A 21,263-nucleotide genomic window follows, 5' to 3' on the forward strand; every position below is an offset into this window, starting at 1 on the left:
CCCATTTCTTTTTTCACATTCCATATTTGTCTACATTTATTCCATCAGTTTTGCATCTCTATCTTGTTTCTCACTTTTTATCTTACAAAAAAATTCAATATATATTATGTAGTGATGGCAAAAATACAATAGGATTTTTTTAATCCTAAACCTTCTTCTTCCTTAATGTACACCATTCCCCTTTTAACAGTATTTAATCTGGCCTCCTTATAAAACTGAATATGATCTGTAAAAAGAAATGATGTTCTTACCATAACATTCCATCTGTGTTGTCCATCTTCATTTTCATTAACCTGTGAGGTTACAACAGATCTGATCCTTGGATCTCACTTGGCCACATTTTTCAGACTTCAGATCCTAGTCTCGAGTTCCTCCTCTTCCCATAATGCACCACACAACCTCTAACTCCTCAGATTGAATTTGCCCACTGCATAAGGACGAAACATTTTTATCCAGAATAAAGACAATAATCCAAGACTATGAGAAAGGAAAACAAGAGCTCAACCCGAAGGGACAGAGGTTCCTCTGAGAGTTGTACCAGGCTTCCCAAGAACTGGAAGGGAGAAGGGGGGGTGGTTAATGAAAATGAAGATGGACAACACAGATGGAATGTTATGGTAAGAATATAACTTCTTTACATGATGTTATCATCTTCATTAACCTGTGGGACAGAATCCCCAACTATCGAAAAACCCCGGGTGGCTCTTACCGAAGGATATTCTGGAATAAGGCAGAGCCAAGAGGCACGCCTGCTTTGGAAAGAACATCCAACTTATAATACAAAACAAACATATGAGGATTTGAGCAAGTAGCTACATTAGAAATATCTTCAAACAAAAACTTGGACCAAAAGGCTTGGGAAGTCACCACAGACCTTATGGGAGGAGCTTTCTTAAGACCTGGCAATATGTTTCTGGCTGAAAAGACAAAGGAAATAGAATCTCTAAACCATACAGAGTAATTGTCATAATGGCTTTTTAATACTTTCCCTCAGGGAAGGATACAAACAACTGCTCAGATTTCGTGACAGATTTGTTTTTGTCTAAGCAGAAATGCAATTATCTTTGCACGTCCAGAAAAGGAAGGATGTACTCTCATTTGTTCTGAAAATTAGGGAAAGGTTAGGAAGATAGATAGATAGACTGAATAATGTTCCCCTTCATGGCTACCTTAGGCAAAAAGGGATGGGTTCGTACGCAGGGTCACCCTGTCTTTGTGACAAACTAAATATTAAAAATTAGAGGAAAGATTTTGAAATTCGGACACTTTTTTCATGAAAATGGTAGCCACTAGAAAAAGACAGAAAACTTTAAGCCAACTGCAGCCGCTGGCTCAAAGGGAGGATGAATCAATGCTAGTAGGACCACAGTCAGGTCCTATGGTGAGGTATAGGACGGTGAGCAAAGCAAAAAAGGTGCCACTAAGGAAGACTTTACAAAGTTAGATGATGCCAAGAGGAGGAATCTAGGCCTAAAAGAAAACTGGAATTAGCTGCGAGCTGGACCTTGACAGTGGAGTAGCTTGCACCACCGTGGAAGAGGGAAGCCAAAAAATCCTGGGGTAATGTCACTAATGAAGGAAAGGAGCCTGCACAGTCTTACAACTGCTGGAAGAGAGAAACTAAACTTGTCAGTTTTAGGGCATGGGGATCATCATGCTAGATCTCCTAAAGGGATATAAGAGATCCCGACTGGGCTCTGGAATCTATAGAGGATATCACAGAAGAGATTCGATATAGAGAGAGAGAGAGAGAGAGAGACCACGGCAGAGGAGTCCAAAGGTTCCAACGAGGATGACAGAGCTCTACAACTTTCTGGCTTTATAGACATTCTGAGAACAAAAGTAGCTTGGAAAAGCAAAAAAGGAGAGAGACCTGGGGCTCGGAGCAAAACAACAGGCATCCCTTGGGAGAAACCCCAGAGGAAGAATTAGAAAAAGGTACCTGCTGCATTTGTAGTTAGGGGGGGAAGTATGAAAGTTGTGATAAGGTTGGCAACACTGTTCAAATTCAGGTTGACAATTGGGAGGACCACTCATGAGGAAGAGGCTAGACCTACTGATGCTGCTGCCAGCGTGTTCGATTTTCACAGTATGTGGGCTGTAGCTGGAAAGCAGTTTGCAGAGATCACCAATTGTACTACCTTCATGGGCTCATTGTACAAAGCGTAGGAACGTGTTCTTCCATGTTTGCTGATATACTAGGACAGTGAGATGTCATTGGTGTATATCTCAATAACCATCAGAGGGAAGACATCCTGAAAAATTTGCAAGGCAAAAAAGGGACAGCTGTCATCTCTAAAAATACTATGAGCTTTGGAAAAGGTGTCACTTGAACTGTTCCTGCTACTGCAGATGGGAAGTGTATGTGGTCTCTGTGGCTTGAGAGGAGGGTGTCAGAAGAACAGCCTGGCTAGAAAGGGGTGTTTGAGTGGCTCCATCAGCAAAGTAACATTAGCAAATCGGTTTCATAGGAGCAGACAGGGCTAAAAAGAGGATGGTACATAGGTTTGGAGAATTAATCTTGCTGGTAGGGAACAGAAGTGACAGCGAGTTCCACTTTTGATTTCTAAATGATGCAATACAGTGATGAATCAAAGTTGCTATCTGGTTTGTAGCATACAAGTGAGAACTTCTGAACTGCAAACTGTATGGGCAACAGATTTGATTTTGCCAGATTTACAGTAATGCCCAGGGATATGGAACCCTAGATAGGTAATCCCCAGTTTGTAACCACTGATACCTGGTTGGAGCAGTAAGATAGCCACTGTTCAGGTACAGAAGACACCTAAAACTCTCTGAACCGTAGGTGAGCAGCCACTACTGCCATGTGTATGGAGAAACATTGTGGGAGCTGTGGTTAAGTCTGAAGGGCAGATCTCTGAACTGAATTTGACCGTCTCCCAGCTGGCAGTGCTAAAGTTTGCTGGAGCGTCCATTTAATTTGATGCAATAGTATGTGACCCGTCAACGAATAGAGCACTTCCAATCATTCTTGCCCAGAACACCATGACCATCCGGAAGTTTGTCTTCTAAGGAGGGAAAAGAGAAAGGGGTAAAATAATAATAAGGAGGTGGAACAGACTGGGATTGAGAGTGGAGGTCAGGGTGGTATACAAGACCCCAAGGCAACCCTGAAAACCGGAGCATGAAAGAATTCCAGCTCCCAGGGAGACTATCCTGGAGCCACGGCAGGACACAATGTGTCTGACCTCCATATAGGATTAAAGATTCTGGCATAAGGACAGCAAAAGAATAAATTCCAGATGAGCAGTGTCAGAAAGTCAGTGTCAAAACCTTGCCCACAGAGCACTGGACACAGCCCCTTCAAATGCGCCATCGTGCCTTGACAGGGAGAAGGAAGCCATACCTTTCAACCTCTTAGTTCAAGAATCTGGATGAAAGGTTCAGGAAGTTAGTGAACAAAGGCTTCAAAGAAAGAGACAGGAACACCTGCCAACTTTCTAGAGCAAGAACACTGCACAAAGCATTAAACGATTAGGGGGGGGTGGACACTAAGGGAAGATCTAAGCAGAGTGACAGTTTGGATTAAATAGTATTGGGTCTGAAAATACCCAGTTCTCTGACCGGGGGAGCAAGCATTTGTCGGATCCCTTACCTCTCAATTTTTAGCAAAATAAGTCTGTTGAAAGGCTAGAAATAATAGGGAACAGAATCAAGCCTAGCCAAATTAACTATGTACGAATCGATCCTTGTACCTTGTGATAGTAATGCAAATATCTTACACATTATGACAAGCTCCCCCTTTAGCATGGATCATGGATATTTTAAAAGGAGGCACAATATGGAACTAAAAGGTCATCAGATCAGAGTTAGGCTTGGGATATGAGTCAAACCACAGCTACCCAGAATGTCAGAATCTGAAAAAGCCAGAACTGGGGACATTTAAGCTCTCTATGGGTACCTGGAGTCCGCCAGGCCCAGACATGGATTTTTTTTTTGAATGCGGACATCAACAAGGAACTTAAAGTCGTCGGCCCCGAGTGGAGTCTTGGATCCAAAGCAAGCTACAGCTCAGAAGTTACAGATCCGACAATGTTGGATCCTACATCATCTAAGCTCTTTGTCAGATCAGAGGAGCACCTTGGGGCCAGAGAAAAGAAATGTCAATCGGATCCAGAGTCTTAGGATCCGATGATGTAGACAGGCATGTAGAAAGCATTGCTGGAACCTCTCCTTTCAGATCTGGAGAGGGCTAGATATCTGAAGGAAGTACTTAGGACCAAGGCATAGGATCAGAGTTCCACATTTTGACTCAGTTTCTTTCTTTCGTGAATGGGAGGTGGGGGGGGGGGGATGAGCCTCAAAGGAAACCTGTCGTCACTCCTGTTTCTTTCTTTTAGCTGGGGTTAAGTCTTAAAAGAAACCCAAATGAATTTCTTCTTCTCTTTCTTTTTTTTTTTTTTTTTTTGACTGGTATAAAACTTAGAAAATTGCTAGAGAAAGAGATCTTGTGGTAGCATGCATTCACTGAAAGATATTGTGTCTGAAACTCAAGAGTATGTTATTATTTAGTGATTTCAGTCCGTAATGATTTGTCGAGGAATGAACCTGAGGTAAAGAAGGGAGAGCTGGACCTGCTGTAAAAAACTGCAGTAAGAGTTAAGCAACCAAAGGAAAGGAAACAAGAAGGTGCTCAAACAAGTCAAGACAAACTAACCTCCAGTGGAACATGGCAAAAAGTAATAGTACAAGTATTCTTTTTCTTCTTCTTTTGGCTTTTTCCCGGTTAGGGGGTCACCACAGCAGATCACCTGTCCGCTCAAGACTGGCAGTGGAGTTTTACGGTGTCGAGTTGCCAGCCCGGCGCCCGAACTTCCACGGAAGGAACACACATGCACACACTCATACCTAGGGCCAATTTAGAGTATCCAATCCACCTACAGCATGTCTTTTGGATGTGGGAGGAAACCGGAGCACCCGGAGGAAACCCACGCGACCACAGGGAGGACATGCAGACTCCGTACAGAAGGCACCCCAGCAAAGGATCGAACTGGAGAACCTGTTGCTGTGAAGCGGCAACACTAACCACTGCACCACTGCGGCCGCCCAGTCCAAGTATGCTACTAAACTGTCTAAAAAACACAACTTTAAACTTTATCCATGAGGTGATACAAACACCGGAACAAGAATCATGAAAAGCAAAGCAGTATGCAGAAACTAACTTCTCCCTTAAACCGAAAACTTCTGGCAGGGAATTGTGTAACCGCATAACCATAGTTAGGGAAAGGGGTGCTGCTAGAGCTGAGAAGCAAAGGGAAAAAACAAGACAACCATCTCAAACTGGACCAGGAAGGGACTGCAATGGAAAAAATGTTCATCTTACAAGCTGCGAAAGTTAAACAAGATAACAAAAAAGGAAAAATCAAATACTTACATTTTTAGCCAAAAGCAAGTGGTGAGACAAGAGACTGTTAACAGTCTGATTTTAGGAGACAGGCAGTACCAAAAACGAAAAGCAAAGGCCATTAATTAGAAAGAAAGGCAAAAAGAACAAAGATAACGTGTAAGCCATGAACTGCTACCAAGGAAGGTTGGAACAGAGTAAAAGAAGGTATAGTTAAGAGTTAAATAAACATTCTTACAACCTGAGACTAGAAATCCTCCGTCTGGCCACTACTGGTGACAAACGAGATCGGAGGAGTTAGAGGTGGTGTGGTGCATTATGGGAAGAGGGAGGAGCTCGAAACTAGGATCTGAAGTCAGGAAAACTTGGCAGAGTCGGATCAGAGGATGACCAAATTTTCCGAAAATATACTAATGAATTAAGCACACCTTTTTTTTAAATAAGAGAACTGAAAATTCTTCTACATGTTAATAGTTTTTATAATTTGGGAAAAATATATTCCCATTATTCATTATTTAACCTATATTTGCCAAACTTAATTCCTAACAACTTTATTTCAGTCACAGAAAAATAAATATCTGCAATTTTTACCTTTTCGCCATATCCTTTACACATTCCTTATTCATTCTTAAACCTGCTTTACTCATCCACAACCTTATTTCTATTATACTTTCCTTTTATACATGCAATGATCACCAAATTATATGCATAAGACATGTACATAAGAATCTTGTAAACAAAAAAACAGTGTGGAAATGTGAATCATAAAAATACCAGTAAAGCAAACAGCATTACATAATGACACAGCTCCAGGACCAGAAGAGTGTTACTAGTCTTGGCAAACAGCCCCAATTCCAGTTAAAAAAATGCAAAAATAGTCACAAATCTTGAAAATCTTGTTTGCCAAGATTTGTGACTATTTTGGCATCTTGTATTTTTAACTGGATTTGGGGCTGTTTGCCAGGACTAACAACTCCTGATCCTGGGGCTGTGTCACTATAATTCTTATTCCTGATTTTAAGCTTACTTTTCCCTTCACCTACTCTTCTTTTTGACATCTTAATTTTTGCGTTCATAACTAAATCAAAAATAATCCTTGCTTTAACGCCTATTAGTCTTAATCTCACCACTAAAAAATGTGTCCTTACATATTCTCAGATATAGTATCAACCAATCTATAGATTTACCACAAAACACTTCAAAATCTCTAGCACACACTTATGATTAATCATATTTTAAGCTTTCTCTACTTCACATACAAGTATTCCACCACTTCCTATTCCTTTTTAGTGTTATCGGCTACTTCTCTAACAATTATTAGCACGTCTTTACCCTATCCTCCCACTTATCCCATATACCCCCTCCCCAATCACTTGTCTTAAAACCTCATTTACTATTTTTTGCATTAATATCGTGAACATTTTATAATCTGAATTACTCAAAGTTAATGGCCTCCAATTTTTCATCTCAGCTTTCTCTTTTTTCTTATGTATAAATTTTACAATCCCTTCACACACCTTTTATTCCTCTATCCAGCCAATTATTCATAATTCTTAACATGACTTTCTTTTCTTCTTTCATGTCTTTAAAATATTCATAACCCAATCCATTAAGTCTAGGAGACATTATTTTGTATCCCCTGCAATACAGTATTATATTCCTTCAGTTACCTTCTCTATTTCTATTACACTTTCAGCAATTTCTTCAGCCTCCCATAATATATACCTCCCCATATTCTCCTCTTTATACAAGGTCTTAACATAAATCTCCATTTCCCTCATTAAATTCTTCATATTTTAACAAAATTCTCTCTCTTCTGACTCTTGTTATTCTTCCTTCAACAAAGTTAATATTTTGATGTAAAAAGGAGACACCTCTTCATTTCTCCCTTTTAGCAAATATTTTTGTTTACACATTTCTACATTCTGCTTATCTCCTTTTCTTTTTATTCTTTCTTCCCTTCCAATTATCATTTTCATTTATTAGTTTCTCACATCATTTTTACTTATCAGATTCTCACATCTCTATTTTACACCAAAATTATTTTCTAACCGCCATATATACTTTTTATACTTTTCCTTATAAACTACCCACCAATGATCTAACCCTTCACAGAAATCTAACATAGTTTAATGATCCTCCCACAATTTCTCCATTTCCTTCTTAAACCATTCTTCCTCCACAACTACCTCGTACAACCTTTTATTCCCCCTTCCTTTTTTCTAATTTCCTCTCTGCCAGATACAGTTGATTTTACAGCACAATGATCTGAAAAACCAGCTTTTACAACTTGAACAAAATTCTCCTGCAATTCTTCTGATAAAATGACAATACATCTCAGTCTTAATATTCCATCTCTTACATGTAATATTGTTTTTTCCTAATTTAATCACTCTATGTTTAATCATTTCTCCTATAACATATAACATCTTTATTAATTTTCCAACTATAATTACACTAATAGCTACACATTCAGTCTTCTCAATCTGTGTATAAGCACACAAACTAAAAATTTTCCAATCATTCTCCTTCCTTACATCACAAATCATACATCTCCAAGGTTTTGTAACACGTGCCAATATTTTAATTTGTGACTACCTTATCATAACTACAATTTCAGAACATACATCCTCACAAAAACTCAACTTAATTTCAGCCCAGTACAGCCTGTCCTTTTGTTCTTTAACAATCTAATACTTAACAGACAAAATGTCTGATTTTTGCTTCTTACATCAATCTACTGTCCATAATCTTCTTTTATCATTAATTATACTGTTAAAATTTAAGGAAATTATTAAAGTACAGTTTTGTACCTACCATAAATGTAGATGTTCGACTGTATACAGTGCTGCAGTCATTACACTTGGGTTATCCTGCCGTCAAGCGGTTCTCCAGTCGGCCTGAGTTCCAAAGTCTTGGTCCGGTGTCGGTTGCTGTCGCCTCCTCCCTGACGTCAGTGCGACAGGGGTATATAAGATGCAGCCGACGCCATTTTCTTCAGTTTTTCTTGCCCCAGATGTCAGGTGCCCCCAAATAGGTAGACAATTCAAATTGCTAATAAAACATACATAAGAAAAGCAAACAACTTTCAGTTACCAGCAAATACTCCCCATAGGTAGTAAAGGGTAGAAGACATAGGTACGTACCAGCAAGTAAGAGGGGAAGGAGGAAGGGTAACCTGGACTGCAGCAGTGTATACACTCGAACATCTACATTTATGGTAGGTACAAAACTGTACTATGTTCATCATGTTACACTGCTGCAGTCATTACACTTGGGTAGAATCCCAAAGCTAAGGTAGGGTGGCTGGTTCTATAAGGCATTAGGAGTGGCTATAAGGCCCTGCAGCACTGCAGTGGCGAAGCCAGCTCTGGATTTAGAGTATAGAGGCAGATGGTAAAGCTATGCACAGAACTCCAAGTTGCTGCTTCCAAAATATCCTTGGTAGGTACTCCTCTGAGGTAGGCAGTTGAAGTGGCTGTTGCCCTGGTGGAGTGAGATCTAATGTACAGGTTTCCCATGGTATGTATAGCAGAAATGTATACAATATCCTATCCATTTTGAAATAGCCTGTTTTGAAATGGCTTTTCCCTGTGCTCCTGCAGCATATGCTACCAATAATTGCTCAGATTTTCTGAAAGCTTTGGTTTTGTCCAAGTAGAAGCGTAACTGCCTGTGAATGTCCAAAGAATGCAGTAGTCTCTCCCCTTTATTCTGTGGTTTTCGATAAAAAGTTGGTAAGTGAATAGATTGGTTTAGAGCCACACTGGATACCACCTTTGGCATAAACGTACGGTTAGTTCTTAAAGACACCCTGTCCTGGTGGAAAATGAGGAAAGGTTCCACTGCCATTAGTGCCTGTAATTCTGAAACTCTTGGTGCTGATGTTACTGCCAGGAGCAGAGCAGTTTTCCAAGACATATATTTTAATTCTGCTGTGTTAGCTGGCTCAAAAGGAGGTAAAGTTAATTTTTCCAAAAGTTGAGGCCCCAAGTTGGAGTAGGTGCTCTACGGGGAGGTCTTATGTTTTTAGCCCCTCTGAGGTACTGTTTTAGCAAAGGATTTGAGAATTGGTGGATCCATGTTGTAATGAGCAGAGATGTCAGAGGCGTGGATCTTGATGGATGAGAAGGAGAGGCCTTTGTCCAGCATCTCAGTTAAATACTGTAGTATCTGAGGAATGTTTGGGACAAGAGGGTCAAGGCTGCAAGCCTGGTTCCAGGCACAGAATCTCTTCCATTTATCTGAATAGGCTTTCCTGGCACTAGGCCTTCTGGCCTCCAGAATGACATCCATAACAGCTTTGGAGAGAGGCATTGCTTGCTTGACTAAGGAATCTTCCATGCAGCTAGGTTTAAGGTCTTTAGCTGGCTGTGAAGTATCTGATTGTTGTGCTGAGTCAGCAGATGTGGGATTTGAGGCAAAATCCAGGGTGGTCCTTGTGCTAAGTTCTTTAAGATTGGGTACCAGTGCTGGCGTGGCCAGTCTGGTGCAATCAGGATCATTTTTGGCTCTTCTTGCCTGGCTTTTATGAGTACCTTTGGAAGGAGAGGTAGTGGTGGGAAAGCGTATACTTGTAGGTTTTTTCAGCTAAATGAGGGGGCATCCACTTTCCATGCTTGTGGATGGTAACTCCTTGTGCAGAATTTCTGTAGCTGGCAGTTCATTGGGGATGCAAACAGATCTATGTCCGGGCTCCACCATTTCTGTGTTATCATTATGAATATGTGGATTCAATTCCCATTCGTGGGGATCCATGATGTTTCTGCTTAAGTCATCTGCCAGTGTGTTTTTCTCTCCTGGCAGGAATTGTGCTTGCAGATGAACTTGATAGTTTAGAGCTGTGTTCCACAAGGTCATGGCTTGTCTGCAGAGGGGGCAGGAGTGAGTGCTCCCTTGCTTGTTTATGTACCACATAACTGTGGTGTTGTCTGTCTTTAGTAGCAGTTGTCCTGGATGCAGCAGGTCCTTGAAAGCTATAAGGGCATTTTGTACAGCTAGCATCTCTTTTTGATTGATGTGAAGATGCCTTTGTTCCGCGGGCCACTTGCCCTGAATACATTTGCCTGCCATGTGTGCTCCCCAGGCGTAATCCGATGCATCTATTTGTCAGTGTTTGCCTGGCTGTGGGTTGAGTAAAAGGCTGTCCCTTGCTGAGGTGATAAGCTTGAGCCCACCATCGAAACTCCTGCAGAAGGCAAGGAATTAGTGGTATAACTCTTTCCAAACTTTGACAATGTTGAGACCATGCACTCTTTAGGTACCATTGTAGTTTCCTCATATGCAGTCTGGCATATGGAATTAGTAGTATGCAAGATGCCATGTAACCCAAGGCCTGCAGAATTTTTCTTGCAGGGAGTTGGGTCTTTGTTGCCATCAATTGAAAGTATTGAGTCAGTTGTCCTTGCTTGTCTGGCGTGAGATAAGCCATCTGGGCCATTGTGTTCAAGCTGGCACCCAGGAATAATATCTCTTGTGAGGGCACTAGTTTTGATTTGTTTTCGTTTACTGTGTACCCCAGGCAACTTAACTTTTTTACAAACGCCAGATGCTTTAGAAGAATGTCCTTGCTCTCTGCTTGAATCAGGCAGTTGTCCAGGTACGGATAAATCTGAATTCCTTTCTGCCTGCAAAATGCAATTACTGGTGCCAGGCACTTTGTGAAGGCCCTGGGCGCAGTAGATAAGCCAAAGGGCAGTGCAGAGAACTGATAGTGCATTGAACCAGATATGAATCTGAGGTATCTTCTGCAGTTTTGTCTGATAGGGACATGCAGGTTTGTCTGACAGGGACATGCAGGTATGCCTCCTTGAGGCCCAAGGTCACGAGCCAAGCTTTCTTGCCCAGAAGCTGCTGTAGTGTCAACATTTTGAATTTCGGAACATCCAGGTAAGTGTTTAGAGAAGAAAGATCCAGAATGGGCCTCCAGGCTTTGTCCTTTCTGGGAACCAGAAAGAGTCTTGAGTAAAATCCTTGTCCTTGCTCCTGTGGTGGCACCTTTTGAATAGCAATCATATCCATGAGTGCTGTAATTTGTTTTTGAGCTTCTGCCCATTGATTTGGTGCCAGATTTGGCATTCCTTTTAACCTTGGCAGAGTGTGAAAGTGGAACCTGTAACCTTGAGATAAAATGTTGAGAACCCATTTGTCTTTGGTGATCATATGCCAATTGTGATAGAAAAGTGCCAGTTTTCCTCCCAAGGGTGCTGCCAAGAGAGAGCTGTTTGGCAGCTGTAGTGGGAAGTCATTGGGGCTGCTTTTTATATGGTTGGGGCCTGTCTTCCCCTTCTTTCTGGCCTGATGCACCCCATTGTTGAGGCCTGTAAGGACCTTGTGGTTGACCTCTACACCTCTTGGACGTCTGTATCTGCCCCTTTGAGGTCTGTCTGTAAAGTACAGTTGTGCACACTTACCATAAATGTAGATGTTTGTGTCTCTTCACTGTTGCAGTCATCACTGTAGGGTTCTTCCTGCCGGCAGGCAGCCCTCGGTCGGCCAGAATTCCAAAGTCTGGGTCCGGCGTCGGCTGTTCAGTCATCCTCCCTGACGTCAGAGCGCCAGGGGTACAAAGCTCCCAGCCGACACCATGTTCTCCAGTTTTTCTTGCCCCAGATGTCAGGTGCCCAAAAGTAAGGTATAACAAAACCCCATACCCTTTAGCAAATACACCTCAGAAGAAGGGTGAAGTAGGGAACCACACTAATGAGAGAATAAGGGGGGACAGGGGGGTGGGTAACCCAGACCGCAACAGTGAAGACACTTCACATCTACATTTATGGTAAGTGTACACAACTGTACTATGTTCATCGTGTTTCACTGTTGCAGTCATCACTGTAGGGTTGAATCCCAAAGCTGAGAGAGAGGGTGGAGGTTATTGAGTAGAAGGGGCGGCTAGTAGGCCTTGAAAGACTGCAGAAGCAAAGCCTACCCTGGACTTAGAATAAAGAGGTAGATTACAGTGCTTAGAGAAAGTATGCACTGAACTCCAAGTTGCAGCTTCCAAAATATCTTTGGTAGGTACTCCCCTGAGAAAAGCAGCAGAAGTAGCAGCAGCTCTGGTGGAGTGAGTCCTGATTTTTCCTGGGATTTGCTTTCCATGATGAGAGTAACAAAATCTGATTCCATGAGCAATCCATTTAGAAATGGTCTGTTTTGAAATAGCCTTGCCTTGGGAATTTGCTGCATAAGAAACAAACAGTTGTTCTGTTTTTCTGATATCCTTGGTTCTGTCCAGGTAAAAACGAAGCTGCCTGTGCACGTCCAAAGAATGCAAGATCCTCTCCCCCTTATTTTGTGGACTGGGGAAAAAAGTTGGCAGGTGAATAGTTTGGTTTGAAGTCACTTTAGAAACCACTTTAGGCATGAAAGTAGGGTTAGTCCTTAAAGAAACCCTGTCTTGATGAAAAATAATGTAAGGTTCCACAGCCATGAGTGCTTGTAACTCTGAGACTCTCCTGGCTGAAGTCAAAGCCAGTAGGATAGCGGTCTTCCATGATAAATACTTTATATCAAATGTGGCAGCAGGCTCAAAAGGAGGCAGAGCAAGTTTTTCCAGAACATAGTTGAGGTCCCAGGCAGGTATGGGTGGTGTCCGAGGGGGCCTTAAATTCTTTGCTCCGCTGAGATATTGTTTCAGAAGTGGATGTGAAAAAATTGGAGGATCTGTATTGTAATGTGCAGAGATAGCTGAGGCATGTATTTTTATGGAGGAAAAGGATAAACCCTTATGTAACATGTCTGTCAGGTAATGTAAAATCAATGGAATATTAGGAATGAGATGATCTGAATCCTGAGCATGCATCCAAGTGCAAAATCTCCATTTACCTTCATAAGATTTTCTAGTGCTAGGCCGTCTGGCTTCTAAGATGACATCAATGACCTGTTTGGAAAGGGTAGGATTAATCATAGACCCTGAATACGCCAGGCTGCGAGTTTTGATATGAGAGTGCAGAACCTGGCCCTGGTGTTGGGACAAAAGATTTGGAATCTGATGTAGAATTCAAGGAGGCTCCTGGGATAGATTCATCAGAGTTGAGTACCAAAATTGTCGAGGCCAATTTGGAGCCAGTAAAATCATCTTGGGTTTGTCCTGTTTTATCTTTAATAACACCCGTGGAAGAAGAGGTAGAGGAGGAAAGGCATACCCCGAGAGGTTCCTACAACTGAATGAGAGAGCATCCACATTCCATGCTAGTTTGTGATATGTCCTTGTGCAAAAAGTCTGTAACTGGTAGTTGAGGGGAGATGCAAATAGAACTATGTCCGGGCAGCCCCAGGCTTCTGTAATCATCTGGAATATTTGGGTGTCTAGCATCCACTCGTGTGGGTCTGACAGGTTCCTGCTCAGGCTGTCTGCCAGAATATTTTATTTCCCTGGCAGGAACTGAGCTTGTAGGTCCACTTTGCAAGCTAGTGCTGTGTTCCATAGAGTCATGGCTAGTCTGCAAAGGGGGTAGGAGTGTAAACCCCCTTGCTTGTTTATGTACCACATAACTGTGGTGTTGTCTGTCTGTATCAGTAGTTGCCCTGGCTGTAGAAGATAAAACCTTGCAGGCCTTTCCCCTGCAAGTGGGCTCCCCATACGTAATCCGAGGCATCCGTGGTTAACACGTGGTAGGCTGGAGGAAGACTGAAGGCTTTCCCTTTGTTTTGAAGACATGCCATGGCCCACCAATGGAATTCCTTTTGCAGGCAAGACAGCAATCTGTGGTCTCTAGACTGTAACAATGCTGGGACCATACGCTTTTTAGGTACCATTGTAACTTTCTCATATGCAGTCTTGCATATGGTATGAGAAGGATGCAGGAGGCAATGTAACCCAAAGCTTGCAGGAATTTCCTTGCAGTTAGCTGAGACATTAACGCCAGGGTTTTGAAAGTTGAAGCCAGCTGAAGTTGTTTTTCGGATGTCAGGAATGCCATCTGGGTTGTTGTGTTTAAAAGAGCACCCAGAAAAGTTATCTGTTGTGTGGGTGTCAAATTTGACTTTTTTATGTTCACAGTGAATCCCAGGTACTTGAGAGGATTTTGAACAAATTCCAGGTGCTGGAGTAAGACATCCTTGCTGTCTGCTTGAATAAGGCAGTCGTCCAGATAAGGGTAAATTTGAATTCCCTTGAGTCTGCAGTAAGCTACTACTGGGGTTGGTGAAGACCCTGGGCGCAGTAGACAAGCCAAAGGGCAGCGCAGAGAATTGGTAATGTTTCGAGCCTGCCTTGAACCAGAGGTATCTTCTGCACTCCTGTCTGATAGGAATGTGTAGGTAAGCCTCCTTTAAATCCAATGTCACCATCCATGTATTTTTGCTCAACATTGGCAGGAGCTGCTGCAGAGTAAGCATCTTGAACTTTGGTATCTCCAGAAAAGTATTTAAGACTGACAGATCCAGGATGGGTCTCCAAGAATTTTGTTTTCTGGGAACTAGAAAGAGTCTTGAGTAAAAGCCTTGTCCCGTCTCTGATTGTGGAACTAGTTCTATGGCCCTCATAGCCATGAGGGATCCCACCTGGTTTAATGCCTCTGCCCATTGGTGTTTTGGTAGGTCTGGCCATCCGTTTGGTCTTGGCAAGGAATGAAAGTGGAATTTGTAACCTCTTGAAACTACATCCAGAACCCACTTGTCTTGGGTTATGTAAGTCCAATTTTGGTGAAAAAGAGAGTTTTTTTCCTCCTAGAGGGGCTTCCAGAAGAGAGGTTCCTGGAGCCATGCAGGGGGAGTCATTGAGCCTGTTTCCTATAAGATTGAGGTCTGTCCTCTCCACCCCTGGGGGTGGAAGCACTCCACTGTCTAGGTCTATAAGAGGTCTGTGCTTGGGACCTCCCTCTGGGGCGCCTATATCTACCCCTCTGAGGCCTATCCGAGCTGGGAAAGGACCAATTTTTAGTTGGCCAATTTCTGCTAAATCTTGGGGGCTGAACTTGTAAGAAATCCTTAACCGTTTGCATGAATTTTGCCTTATCCTCCATTTTCTTTATCACCTCTTCAGCCTTAGACCCAAACAAAACATTATGTTGAACAGGAGCATCCAGTAACTTGGCTTTCACTTGATCAGGTAAGTTTTGTTCCTTTAACCAAGCATGCCTTCTAATGACTGTGCCAGTGGCAGCCGCCCTGCATGAGGCCTCCAAAGCATCAAAACCACAGTGTAAGGTATGTTTCCCCACCTGCTCAGTAGCATGCATCAAATCGTGTAATTCCTTATTATCTGCACATGCAGAAATGGTACCTAGCTTTTGTTTCAAAACAGACAGAAGAAATTGCTGATATTTTAGCATATGAAATTGACAATTTAAAGCCCTAATGGATAAAGTAGCAGAAGTGTACACTTTTTTGCCCTATCTCTCCAAAACTCTAGAATCCTTATCTGATGGAATAGGGTTCTTAGCAGTGGCGGCCTTAACACCCTTAGGACCCTGAGAAATGGTTTCTGGATCAGCAGTAGGATTTTTATAAAGAAACTGGTGGGAGTCAGGGACTCTGTAATATCTATCAGGCTTTGCAGGAGCTGGAGGAAAGGAGTCAGGAGTTAAATTAGCCTCAGAAAAGACATCATCCACAATATCCAAAATAGGAGGAATAGCCAGGGGTCTGTGTTGGGGAAGAAGAAGGAAATCCCTAAGCCTTCTCTTAGATTCAGAGTACTCCTGCCCTTCCCAGTGAAAATATTCCCTCATGTCATGTAAAGTTTCCCCAAAAGAAAAATCCTCAGGGGAAGAAGCTGAAGGAATGGATTCCTCAGCATCAGAATCCTCATAAGGAGGGAAAGTATAATCCTGTTCAGAGGAAGACACTGAAGAAATAGATGCCTGATCAGAGGATTCATAGTCCAATTCTTGTCTTGGCCTTTTGTCTGGAGAGGATGTGAACCCCTAATCATAGTTAGTAAGTCCAACGCCATTTTAAGCATTTGTTTTTGTGATTTAGGTCCCGGATCAGGAGGAGGCCTGGGCTTGAGTCTTTGTTTTTGAAGGAGTCTTTGCCTTTGTCTTTGCCTTTATCTGAAGCTGCGTAGGCCTGAAAACCCCCTCGGAAGCCGGTACCTGCACAGCGGCTTCGGACCCATCCGAGGGAGCATTGTGCAAAGGTCCTGCACCTGAAGTACTCAAAGGCCTAGTTGGCTCCTCGTGGGAGTCAGTTTCGGCTAGCGGTTCTGTAGTGGCCGATGACAGGGGCAGCAAAAGCGCCTCACTGACGACGGCTGAACCTGCAGCTGGCTCTGCTTGTAAACCGTCGTCTGATTTGGACCTCGGAGGCCTGTCCTTTTCCTTGCGCCTTTTGTGAACTCCAGTAGTCGGAAGCATCTCCGACGACATATTGTAATTAAATCGCCTGCCAAAGTAGTGAAAAGCAAAATCGTATCTCCGCTTAATAGTACGTTGATTAAATCTAGCAGAAAACTGACAACTAGCTACGTCGTGGTCAGGGCCTAGACAAGGAATACAGTAAGAGTGGAAATCCTTATGAGGTATTTGCTTCCCACATGAAATACAATTATTAACTTTTACTGACATCAGACTGGAGCAAGAAAAAAAGTTTCCCCAACGGGGTACTTAGCTTTGAGAAGAAGAAGAAAGTCTTTGGAATGAAGCACCAAAAATATCAGGAGTCAGCCGACCGGCACTTGCGAACTGCTTCCACCGCACGGCAAGAAAGACTGGAGAACATGGCGTCAGCTGGGAGCTTTGTACCCCTGGCGCTCTGACGTCAGGGAGGATGACCGAACAGCTGATGCCAGACCCAGATTTTGGGATTCTGGCCGACAGAGGGCTGCCTGCCGGCAGGAAGAACCCTACAGTGATAACTGCAACAGTGAAACACGATGAACATCTGGAAAGGACCAATTCTTAGTTGGCCAATTTCTGCTAAAACGAGGAAGCTGAACCTGTAAGAAATCCTTCACCGTTTGCATAGATTTTGCCTTATCCTCCATTTTCTTTAATACCTCTTCTGCCTTAACTCCAAATAACACATGCTGCTGCAAAGGTGCATCCAATAATTTTGCTTTAACATGATCTGGTAATGTATGTTCTTTTAACCAAGCATGTCTTCTAATGACAGAGCCTGTAACTGCTGCTCTACAGGAGGCCTCTAAAGAATCAAAACCATATTGCAAAGTATGTTTTCCCACTTGTTCAGCTGCATGCAATAAATCCTGCATTTCTTTAAAATTAGGAGGATCTGAATCTGGAAGCATTTTTTGTTGCAACTGAGACATCAAAAATTGCTGATATTTTAGCATGTAAAACTGGCAATTTAAGGCTCTCATTGCTAAAGTTGCAGACGAATATACTTTCTTTCCCCATCTGTCTAATGCTCTGGAATCTCTGTCAGAGGGAACTGGATTCTTGGCTGATGAGGCCTTAACCCCTATGGGTCCCTGAGAAACAGTTTCAGGGTCAGCAACAGGGCTTTTATACAAAAATCTGTGAGAGTCAGGGACTCTGTAGTATCTGTCAGGTTTAACTGGGGCTGGGGGTAAGGAATCAGGATTTAAGCTGGATTCAGTATACACATCATCCACAATATCCAACACTGGCGGAACAGCAAGGGGTCTGTGTTGAGGTAATAAAAGGAAGTCTCTGAGCCTTTTATTGGATTCTCAGTAGTCCTGGCCTTCCCAATGGAAATGCTCCCTCATGGTATGTAAGGTTTCCCCAAAGGAGTAGTCCTCAGGCGGAGAGGCTAATGGAATTGATTCCTCACCATCAGAATCCTCATAAGGGGGTAAAGAATATCCTAGGTCTGAGGATGAATCTGAAGAGATGGACACCTGGTCGGATGAGTCATAGTCTGCATCCTGTCTAGGCCTTTTATCAGGAGGGGGATGGGACCCCCTGATCAGAGTGATTAGGTCTTCGGCCATTTTGAGCATTTGTTTCTTAGGCATGGAGGCCTGTCCTGGAGAATGCTGTATTTGTTTCTTTGTTTTTAAAGGAGGCTTAGACTTAGCAGAGGGTTTAATGCTTAACTGAGTAGGTCTGAAAACACCCTCTGAAGCTGCGGGTAGCTCAGCTACTCTGGATCCCTCTGAAGGGTTAGTTTTGGTAGGCTGAAAAACTTGTGCGTCCGAAGGCCCAGCCATCTCCACGTGGGAGTCGGAGGTGGCCTGTGGTTCTGCAGAAGCGGTTGTCAGGGGCTGCGAAGGCGCCTCGCTGAAAACCGGAGAACCGTTGACTGGCCTAGAAGAGGCTTCGTCGTCAGTTTTGGGCCTCGGATGCCTATTCTTGTCTCTGCGCTTTTTATGTATTCCGGTCGTCGGAAGTTCCGACGGCATGGTGTAATTGAATTTTCTGCCAAAATAATGTAGAGCAAAATCAAACTGATGTTTAATAGTGCGCTTGTTAAACCTAGCACAAAACCGACAACCAGTGACGTCGTGGTCTGGGCCTAGGCATGGGATACAATAGGAATGGAAATCCTTATGAGGTATTTGCTTCCCAAAAGAAATACAGTTATTAACTTTTACTAACATCGGTCTGAGGCAAGAAAAAGTTTCCCCAACGGGGTACTTAGTTTTGTAGAAGACTTTGGTTCTGGATTCAGAATGAAAATCTCAGGAGTCGGCCGACCGGCACTTGCGAACTGCTTTTGCTTCGGGCACCGCGCAGCAAGAAAGCCTGGAGAAAATGGCGTCGGCTGCATCTTATATACACCTGTAGCATTGACGTCAGGGAGAAGGTGACAGCAACCGACACCGGACCAAGACTTTGGAACTCAGGCCGACTGGGGAACCGCCTGACGGCAGGATAACCCAAGTGTAATGACTGCAGCAGTGTAACAAGATGAACATCTAACCTCTCCAATACTCAATATGGTTTCCCACCAAACCATAGCACCACCAACTGCCTTACTCACTTTTACTAACTATCCTTTCAGCATGAAAACAATGGCACCCTCTCCTCTGCTACTTTCTTAGACCTATCTAAAGCATTCAACATGGTCCCACACAAACAACTCATCTCTGTTCTCAATAACCTATCCTTCTCTCAATCAGTCACCAACTGGTTTCAAAGTTACCTGTCTAACCGCCAACAATCTGTTGTATGGCAGAATGACATATTTCCCCAACTACTGGTCTCTACAGGGGTTCGCCAAAGATCCATCCTTGGACCCCTACTCTTCTCTCTTTTCACCAATAATCTACCCTCTGCCACCACACATGGCACACTCATACAATATGCAGATGACTCAAAGATCATCTGCTCAGCCCAGTCCCTACCCGAACTGCAAAAAGTCACACAGGATGTATTTTCCTCTGTTGAAACTTGGTTATCCAATGCCCAATTAATACTCAACCCAAACAAAACTACTCATCTTCCAACCTACCAAACATACTCAAAACAACTCTCACTTTAACATCACAGCAAAAGACAACACCACTATCCATCCTACAGAAAAAAACAAACTGCTAAGACTGGAAACAGACAAACTAAACTTTGACATTCACATATCCAGGACCATAAAAAAGTCCACAAAAAACTAGGAGCATTATACAAAAATAAGCAATTTCTCACCAAAGCAGCAAAGATTTCAGTAGCAAATTCTCACCTTATCTCCACCCTACTTTATGCCTCTCCAATATATAACAACCTAAGGCAATGCGATCTAAATAAGTTCGAGACCTGCTACAACAAAATCGCCAAATTTGCCACAGGGGCATCCTATCATAGTCACCACTGTCTCTCAGTTGGTGAACTGGGCTGGCTAGAACCCCCTCACCTCCTTCAATGGTATCAACTCGCACTCGCCCACAAACTAGTAAAACATCCACTAAAAGTCCCATCCCTCCAGAATCTACTCCAACCCTATCTCACCACCAGACCACTAAGATCCAGCAACAAAAAAAAAACACTTACAGGTTACTACAGCCAATAACTCTGCTGGAGAAGCACTATTCTCCTGCACTATAGTCAAATTATGGAACTCCCTCCACCCACAATTACCTCTGTACCATCTTGCACCCACTTCAAAACTTTACTAAAAGTGCACCTAAAAACATGCTGGCTATGCCCTTGCAACTCCCCCTCTAATATCACCCACTACCTCTCTTTCAACCCCACTAACCACCTTGATTACAGCAAGCTCGGATGCTTATAAGCATAGCTACTTATTATACAGCAGGAACTTCTTATTGCAACAATTGTTAATAAGAAGTTATGTACCTACCATAACGTTCCATGTTAGTTGTCTTCTCTCGCCTTCTTTCTTGCTTGATGGGTTCGGAGCCGATCCTCGGCTTCGACTCGGCTCTTGCTTTAGCTCGAGAACTCCTTTTACCAGCTCGAGGCAGCCCCATATCCCATGATGCAAGGCAGTAAGTACCCAGATCTCGTTTGTTGACAAAGGGCAATAACACCAAGCATAAAATACTTCCCAAAGGAAGAAGAAACTTACAGATGGAAAAAGGACCAGGTCTGAATGGTCTTTAGCATAATAGTTTCTTATACAAGGTCTGTCCAGGCCAGGGGAAGGAGGGAGGGTCAAGAAAGAAGGCGAGAAGACAACTAACATGGAACGTTATGGTAGGTACATAACTTCTTAATGTTAAGTTGTCAATCTCGCCTTCATTCTTGCTTGATGGGACCGCGTCCCTAGCACCTCTATCCTGGGTGGCTCAATGGAACAAACTCTTGAGGACTGTAGAGCCAAAACTGGCTCTGTCCCTGGAGGCCAAGTCCAATTTGTAATGGGAAACAAAAGTGTGAGGAGTGGCCCAAGTGGCGCTGCACAAATAGTGTCTAAAGGCAGTCTAGCTTGAAAAGCTGTAGAAGTAGCTAAACTCCTAGTTGAATGTGCTTTAGGTTTTGAGCACAGCTGTTTTCCCCTGATCGTATAAATTTCAGTGATGACCGAAGAAAGCCATCTGGACAAAGTCACTTTAGAAACAGGAAGGCCTTTT

The 21,263-nt window shown here is 43.0% G+C and overlaps 1 protein-coding gene across 1 annotated transcript in view; it reads right to left on the bottom strand.

Annotated features, from left to right (window-relative positions):
• The window catches only part of LOC122814218 (pleckstrin homology domain interacting protein), a 2,625,611-nt gene that overhangs the window by 507,407 nt on the left and 2,096,941 nt on the right, over window positions 1–21,263 (bottom strand).

This window comes from Protopterus annectens, chromosome 1.part1 (genome assembly GCF_019279795.1).
Source record: "Protopterus annectens isolate FY-2018-M chromosome 1.part1, PAN1.0, whole genome shotgun sequence".
Classification (NCBI taxonomy): Eukaryota; Metazoa; Chordata; order Ceratodontiformes; family Protopteridae; genus Protopterus; species Protopterus annectens.